At 43.3% G+C, this 9,300-nt stretch overlaps 1 pseudogene; it reads right to left on the minus strand.

The window, feature by feature from the left end:
* LOC135561733 (carboxypeptidase Z-like) overlaps window positions 1–4,990 on the minus strand; it is a 42,256-nt pseudogene extending 37,266 nt beyond the window's left edge.
* Between the last annotated feature and the right edge of the window lie 4,310 nt (window positions 4,991–9,300).

Raw genomic sequence — 9,300 nt, forward strand, 5'->3', positions numbered from 1 at the left:
TTGCGTCTGTGTCTTGGGGTCAGAAAGGGCTTTCTTCTGGCAACCCTTCCAAAGAGCCTGTGGTTGTGGAGGTGGTGTCTGATGGTGCTTTCTTCTGGCAACCCTTCCAAAGAGCCTGTGGTTGTGGAGGTGGTGTCTGATGGTGCTTTCTTCTGGCAACCCTTCCAAAGAGCCTGTGGTTGTGGAGGTGGTGTCTGATGGTGCTCTCTTCTGGCAACCCTTCCAAAGAGCCTGTGGTTGTGGAGGTGGAGTCTGATGGTGCTTTCTTCTGGCAACCCTTCCAAAGAGCCTGTGGTTGTGGAGGTGGCGTCTGATGGTGCTTTTTCAAACCTGGTGACCTCAAGACGCCACCAAGGCCTGCAATTCTTTCACAGTGATTCTTGGGGATTTTGTTGCTTCTCTCGCCATCCTCCTCCCTCTCCTGGGGGGCAAAATGCATTTGCGTCGTCTACCCCTGAGGTTTTCAACTGTTCCATATCTTTAGATTGTTTTTATAATTGCCCTGACAGTGCTCAGTGGTATATTCAATCGTTTGTGGGTCTTCTTGATCTTCTCAGTATATGTACACCTGTTCTGAAAAGCCCCAGAGTCTGCAACACCACTAAAGCAAGGGGCACCACTAAAGCAAGGGGCACCACTAAAGCAAGGGGCACCATGAAGACCAAGGAGCTCTCCAAACAGGCCAGGGACAAAGTTTTGGAGAAGTACAGATCAGGGTTGGGTTATAAAAAAATATCAGAAACTCTGAACATCCCACGGAGCACCATTAAATCTATTATTATTATTATTATTATTATTTAAATGGCACCATAACAAGCCTGCCAAGAGAACCTGCCCAAAACTCATGGACCAAGAAATTAGGGCATTAAATCAGGGAAGCAACAAAGAGACCAAAGATAATCCTGAAGGATCTGCAAAGCTCCACATCAGAGATTGTAGTACAGTGCCTTGCGAAAGTTTTCGGCCCCCTTGAACTTTGCGACCTTTTGCCACATTTCAGGCTTCAAACATAAAGATATAAAACTGTATTTTTTTTGTGAAGAATCAACAACAAGTGGGACACAATCATGAAGTGGAACGACATTTATTGGATATTTTAAACTTTTTTAACAAATCAAAAACTGAAAAATTGGGCGTGCAAAATTATTCAGCCCCTTTACTTTCAGTGCAGCAAACTCTCTCCAGAAGTTCAGTGAGGATCTCTGAATGATCCAATGTTGACCTAAATGACTAATGATGATAAATACAATCCACCTGTGTGTAATCAAGTCTCCGTATAAATGCACCTGCACTGTGATAGTCTCAGAGGTCCGTTAAAAGCGCAGAGAGCATCATGAAGAACAAGGAACACACCAGGCAGGTCCGAGATACTGTTGTGAATAAGTTTAAAGCCGGATTTGGATACAAAAAGATTTCCCAAGCTTTAAACATCCCAAGGAGCACTGTGCAAGCGATAATATTGAAATGGAAGGAGTATCAGACCACTGGAAATCTACCAAGACTTGGCCGTCCCTCTAAACTTTCAGCTCATACAAGGAGAAGACTGATCAGAGATGCAGCCAAGAGGTCCATGATCACTCTGGATGAACTGCAGAGATCTACAGCTGAGGTGGGAGACTCTGTCCATAGGACAACAATCAGTCGTATATTGCACAAATCTGGCCTTTAAGGAAGATGGGCAAGAAGAAAGCCATTTCTTAAAGACATCCATAAAAAGTGTATGTTTTAAAGTTTGCCACAAGCCACCTGGGAGACACACCAAACATGTGGAAGAAGGTGCTCTGGTCAGATGAAACCAAAATTGAACTTTTTGGCAACAATGCAAAACGTTATGTTTGGCGTAAAGCAACACAGCCCATCACCCTGGACACCATCCCCACTGTCAAACATGGTGATGGCAGCATCATGGTTTTGGGCCTGCTTTTCTTCAGCAGGGACAGGAAGATGGTTAAAATTGATGGGAAGATGGATGGAGCCAAATACAGGACCATTCTGGAAGAAAACCTGATGGAGTCTGCAAAAGACCTGAGACTGGGACGGAGATTTGTCTTCCAACAAGACAATGATCCAAAACATAAAGCAAAATCTACAATGGAATGGTTCAAAAATAAACATATCCAGGTGTTAGAATGGCCAAGTCAAAGTCCAGACCTGAATCCAATCGAGAATCTGTGGAAAGAACTGAAAACTGCTGTTCACAAATGCTCTCCATCCAACCCCACTGAGCTCGAGCTGTTTTGCAAGGAGGACTGGGAAACAATTTCAGTCTCTCGATGTGCAAAACTGATAGAGACATACCCCAAGTGACTTACAGCTGTAATCGCAGCAAAAGGTGGCGCTACAAAGTATTAGCTTAAGGGGGCTGAATAATTTTGCACGCCCAATTTTTCAGTTTTTGATTTGTTAAAAAAGTTTCAAATATCCAATAAATGTCGTTCCACTTCATGATTGTGTCCTACTTGTTGATTCTTCACAAAAAAAATACAGTTTTATATCTTTATGTTTGCCTGAAATGTAAAAAGGTCGCAAAGTTCAAAATAATACTTTCGCAAGGCACTGTATCTGTCCATGGGACCACTTTAAGCTGTACACTACACAAAGCTGGGCTTTACAGAAGAGTGGTCAGAAAAAAAGCCATTGCTTAAAGAAAAAATTAGCAAAGACGTTTGGTGTTCACCAAAAAAGGCATGTGGGAGATTCCCCAAACATATGGAAGAAGGTACTCTGGTCAGATGAGACTACAATTGACCTATTTGGCCATCTAAGAAAACACTACGTCTGGCGCAAACCCAACACCTCTCATCACCCTGAGAATACCATCCCCAGTGAAGCATGGTGGTGGCAGCAGCATCATGCTGTGGGGATGTTTTTCATCTGCAGGGACTGGGAAACTGGTCAGAATTGAATGAATGATGGATGGCGCTAAATCCAAGGAAATTCTTGACGGAAACCTGTTTCAGTCTTCCAGAGATTTGAGACCCGGGAAGGAGGTTCACCTTCCAGCAGGACAATGACCCTAAGCATACTACTAAATCAACTCTCTAGTGGTTTAAGGGGAAACATTTAAATGTCTTGGAATGGCCTAGTCAAAGCCCAGACCTCAATCCAATTGAGAAACTGTGATATGTGTTAAAGATTGCTGTGCACCAGCGAAACCCATCCAACTTGAAGGAGCTGGAGCAGTTTTGCCTTGAAGAATGGGCAAAGATCCCAGTGGCTAGATGTGCCAAGCTTATAGAGACAGACCCCAAGAGACTTGCAGCAGTATTGCTGCAAACGTGGCTCTACAAAGTACTGACTTTGGGAGGGTGAATAGTTATGCACGCTAAATTTCTTTTTTTGTCTTATTTCTTGTTTGTTTCCAATAAGAAAAAGGATGTTGCATCTTCAAAGCGGTAGGCATGTTGTGTAAATCAAATGATACAAATCCCCTAAAAACACATTTAATTCCAGGTTGTAAAGGCAACAAAATAGGAAAAATGCCAAGGGTGTGACTACTTTCGCAAGCCACTGTAGAACGTCAGACACCAACACAGACGAAGAACCAACATCTGTGATGACATTTACTTTGACATTTTTTCTAAAATTATATTGCACTTGTAAACGGATACTGTGGTTTGGACTTAAAATACTATTAACCTGACTTGAAATACTAGTAACCTGACATGAAATACTATTAACCTGACTTGAAATACCAGTAACCTGACTTGAAATACCAGTAACCTGACTTGAAATACCAGTAACCTGACTTGAAATACCAGTAACCTGACTTGAAATACCAGTAACCTGACTTGAAATACCAGTAACCTGACTTGAAATACCAGTAACCTGACTTGAAATACCAGTAACCTGACACAATAATAACCTGACTTGAAAATACCAGTAACCTGACTTGAAATACCAGTAACCTGACTTGAAATACCAGTAACCTGACTTGCAATACTAGTTACCTGACTTGAAATACTAGTAACCTGACTTGAAATACTATTAACCTGACTTGAAATACCAGCAACCTGAATTGAAATACTAGTAACCTGACTTGAAATACTATTAACCTGACTTGAAATCTCTATTAACCTGACTTGAAATACCAGTAACCTGACTTGAAATACCAGTAACCTGACTTGAAATATCAGTAACCTGACTTGAAATATCAGTAACCTGACTTGAAATACTAGTAACCTGACTTGAAATACCAGTAACCTGACTTGAAATACTAGTAACCTGACTTGAAATACCATTAACCTGACTTGAAATCTCTATTAACCTGACTTGAAATACCAGTAACCTGACTTGAAATACCAGTAACCTGACTTGAAATACCAGTAACCTGACTTGAAATACTAGTAACCTGACTTGAAATACCAGTAACCTGACTTGAAATACTAGTAACCTGACTTGAAATACCATTAACCTGACTTGAAATCTCTATTAACCTGACTTGAAATACCAGTAACCTGACTTGAAATACCAGTAACCTGACTTGAAATACTACTAACCTGACTTGAAATACCAGTAACCTGACCTTAAATACTCATACCGAGTTTTGAGTAAATGTTATATTTTTAAAGGGACAGTGCACCTTAACGTTTCTATACAGAATCCTAAAGCCTGAAACCCCAAGCAGCCATGCAGATGTAGAAGCACTGAGTAGCTAATCTGGATGGACACGCTAAAGCGGTACGCTTTTATAAAATCACATGGGGGGGAAAAAAAAGAAAAAGAAAAGACAATCGTCTCAGAAAAAGACCTCGTAACTTACTTCCATAGCTCCATGATGCGTAACCAGCCATGAGGATGATGAATGAATACAAGTGGTACTTTACCCCAATTGTGGTCTCCAGGCTGGCAGAACCGTTGAGGGGCACAGCAGCATATCGACAGGACACTGAAGAGGGTGACAACGGTTAAGTACGTCTTATATTCCGTTGCGTCCATAGTGATGTGGCAGGCTTGGTACGGAGTGGAGCAGGTCTGCACTCTGTAATTACACTACCTCCCACAGATTCAATTCCTCTGTCTCTCTCTCCTACCTCCCACAGATTCAATTCCTCTGTTCTCTCTCTCTCCTACCTCCCACAGATTCAATTCCTCAGTCTCTCTCTATCCACAGATGAAAAAGTTCTCTCTAGTCTACCTTCCACAGATGAAAATGTTTTTTTTCTCTCTCTGTCTCTCTCTCCCCCTCTCTCTCTGTCTCTCTCTCTCCTACCTCACAGTTGAACACTTATTCTTCTTTCTCTCTCTCCCCCTCTCTCTGTCTCTCCTCCCACCTCTGTCTCTCTCTCTCTCCTACCCCACAGTTGAAAAACGTTTTCTCTCTCCCTGAACCCCCACAGCCAGGAAAATCAGGAGAATACTCTTCCAGTAGATCATATTACAGAAGACATCCAGGGTGTGTGTGTGTGTGTGTGTGGTGTGTGTGTGTTGGCGGGAAGACAAAGAGGAACATGTCCTACCGTGTGTGTTGAACGGGTGGATTAAATGTAAAGACCTCTTGGTTTATAGTTTTGTGACGTCAGAGAGAAAGAGTCTCTTATTACTGGAAGCTGTCTGAGGAATTTCAGGTCTGTGTGTGTGTGTGTGTGTGCATGGTGTGTGCGTGCATGGTGTGTGCGTGTGTCTCAAGAGTCTTGGCAGTGTATTTAGTCCCAGGGTTGTCAGGAGACAGCGGAACATAAAATGGAAAGCCACAATGACAGTCTGTCCCTGCATCCCCCAATGACAGTACCAGCCAGGTTAAATAAAATATTAAATAAAAACAAACTTTTAGCCTCTTCATTTTCATGTTACTTACAGCCTCATGCTAATGGTATTAGCCTACGTTAGCTCAACCTCACGCTAATCGCATTAGCCTAAGTTAGCTCAACCTCATGCTAATCGCATTGGCCTACGTTAGCTCAACCTCATGCTAATCGCATTAGCCTACGTTAGCTCAACCTCATGCTAATCGCATTAGCCTACGTTAGGCTCAACCTCATGCTAATCGCATTAGCCTACGTTAGCTCAACCTCATGTTAATCGCATTAGCCTACGTTAGCTCAACCTCATGCTAATCGCATTAGCTCACGTTAAACTCAACCTCATGCTAATCGCATTAGCCTTCGTTAGCTCAACCTCATGCTAATCGCATTAGCCTACGTTAGCTCAAACGTCCGAAGGGTTTTAAACACTCTGTATTTAATGACTAAATCTTAAATCTATGTTTACTTTACTTCACACATAAATGTTTATCCTCCTCCCCCCATCTGAAACATTTGACTCTGAGTGGAACTGTGATCACTGTATTGGATAATAAGTGCTACCAGACCACAGGGCCCATAGGGAATAGGGTGCACTGCTTTGACCATGGCCCATAGAGATACGATTTTTACTTTAGACCACAGGGCCCGCATATCAGTGCACTACTTTAGACCTGGGCCCCATAGGGAATAGATTTTACTGAGCCACAGGGCCCATAAGAACAGGTGCACTACTTTAGACCACAGGCCTGGAATAGGGTGCACTACTTTAGACCAGGCCTAGAGAATAGGGTGCACTACTTTGAACCCACAGGGCCCATAGGGAATAGGGTGCACTACTTTTACGCCCACAGGGCCCATAGGGAATAGGGTGCACTACTTGTGACCACAGACCCCATAGAGAAATATGATGCACTACTTTAGACCACAGGGCCCATAGGGAATAGGGTGCACTACTTTCGACCACAGGCCCCATAGAGAATAGTGATGCACTACTTTTAGACCACTAGGGCCCATAGGGAATAGGGTGCACTTACTTAGACCACTAGACCCCATAGAGAATATGATGCACTACTTTGTGACCACAGGGCCCATATGATAGGGATTAGGGTGCACCACTTGAGACCACAGGCCCTATAGAGAATATGATGCACTACTTGGGACCACAGGCCCATAGGGAATAGGGTGCACTACTTTAGACCACAGGGCCCTTATAGGGAAAAGGGTGCACTCACTTTTAGTTACCAGTGGCCGCATTAGGGAACAGTGCACTACTTCTAGACCACAGGCACCCATGAGGGGCTATGATGCACTACTTTGGGACCACAGGGCCCAGTAGGATGGTGGGTGCACCTATGCTTGTAGAATTCACAAGGCCCAATAGGGAATAGTAGCGGTGCACTACTCTTAGACCTCACAGGGCCCATAGGGAACAGGGTGCACTCACTTTAGACCACTGGGCCCAGTAGTGAATAGGTGCACTACTTTTAGACCACAAGGCCCATAGGGGAATAGGGTGCACTACTTTGGACCACAGGGCCACAGGGAATCAGGGTGCAACTACTTGAGACCACAGGGCCCATCAGAGAATAGGGTTTAGCAGTTCCCATTTGGGACGCAGCAGCATTAGTCGCCACAAAATAACATTTAATTATCTGACATTTTTACAGTTAAAAAATAACTTACTGAAACAAATTCTTTAGAATCATGTCTTTTTAAAGTGTCACTTTGACTTCAAACAACACAAACTCACTGTCACAACTTCAATGTAAACTAGTGTCCATTGAAACATGCTCTGAAGACCCCTCTGTAAAACAGGCTGGAAACATCTCTGAAGACCCTCTATATAGCAATAGGCTAGTGAAAACATGCTCCGAAGACCCTATATAACCGGCTAGTGAAAACATCTCCGAAGACCCTACGTAACAGGCCAGTGAAAACAGGCCCTGGAGGCATCCCTCTATATAGCAAAGCTAGTGAAGACTAGTAACTCCTAGAGGTAGAAAGACCTAGGCCATCCTCTTACAGGCTAGGGTGAAAACATCTCCTGAAGCACCCTCTGTATAAGCAGGCTGGTGAAAACATCTCTGGACGATCCTCTATATAACAGGCTAGTGAAAACATCTCTGAAGACCCTCTGTAAAACTGTGCTAGTGAAAACATCTCTGCAGTTACCCTCTATATGTAACAGGCTGGGGTAGTGTCAGTCTCTGAACGACCCTCTTATATACTTCAGGCTAGTGAAAGCATCTCTGAAGACCCTCTATATAACAGGCTAGTGAAAACATTCTCTGAAGACCCTCTAACAGGCTAGTGAAAACGTCTCTGAAGACCCTAGAACAGGCTAGTGAAAACATCTCTGAAGACCCTCTGTAAAACAGGCTAGTGAAATACTTCTGAAGACCTCTATATATAACAGGCTAGTGAAAACATCTCTGAACACCCTATATGACAGGCTAGTGAAACACCTCTGAACACCCTCCATATAACAGGCTAGTGAGGACATCTCTGAAGACCCTATATAACAGGCTAGTGAAAATATCTTCTGAAGACCCTCATATAACAGGCTAGTGAAAACATCTCTGAAGACCCTAGGTAACAGGCTAGTGAAACATCTCTACTTGAAGACCCTCTGTAAAACAGGCTAGTGAAAACATCTCTGAAGACCCTCTATATAACAGGCTAAGTGAAAACATCTCTCTGAACACTCCTCTATAACAGTCAGGCTATGGAAAACATCTCTGAACACCCTCTATGTAACAGGCTAGTGAAGGCATCTCTGAAGACCCTCTTATATAACAGGCTAGTGACTGTGAGCTCTGACGATCCTCTATATAACAGGCTAGTGAAAATATCTCTGACAGTCCTTCATGTATCAGGCTAGCGAAAACATCTCTTGAAGACCTCTATATGGTCAGGCTAGTGAAACACCTCTCTGAAGACCCTCTATATGGGCAGGCCAGTGAAAACATCTCTGAAGACCCCTCTAGGTAACAGGCTAGTGAACTCATCTCTGAAGACCTGTGTGTAACAGGCTAGTGAAAACATCTCTGGAACACCTCATAACAGGCTAGTGAAAGCATCTCTGAAGACCTCTATATAACGGCTAGTGAAAAACATCTCTGAACGCCCCCTCCATATAACAGGCTAGCGAATCATCTCTGAAGACCCTCTTATAAAAACAGGCTAGTAGTATTATTGTTGCCAGAAACGCCACCAAAGCCTTCTGAGGTATGGAGGATACTAGACACGCACAATAGCTCAGCACTCAACACACTGTTCGGGACGGACAGACATGATAACCTAAGAATCACACACACATATATACACAAAGAATAATACACACCCGCAGACTAGGCCATTACAATATACTGTGTAGGCTACTGAACACCGGACAATACAAAACACAACACAATTAAAAAAATAAAAAAAAAAAAGACTTCCGAAGCTATGTACGCACAATTTTCCACTGGCGGGGACAGCGGAGACCTCTCAGACTGTAGAGCAGGGTCAGACTGAAAACAGGCTCAGACTGTAGAAATGGCTCAGAAACGGCCTC

This window comes from Oncorhynchus nerka, linkage group LG18, assembly GCF_034236695.1.
Source record: "Oncorhynchus nerka isolate Pitt River linkage group LG18, Oner_Uvic_2.0, whole genome shotgun sequence".
In the NCBI taxonomy this organism is placed as follows: Eukaryota; Metazoa; Chordata; class Actinopteri; order Salmoniformes; family Salmonidae; genus Oncorhynchus; species Oncorhynchus nerka.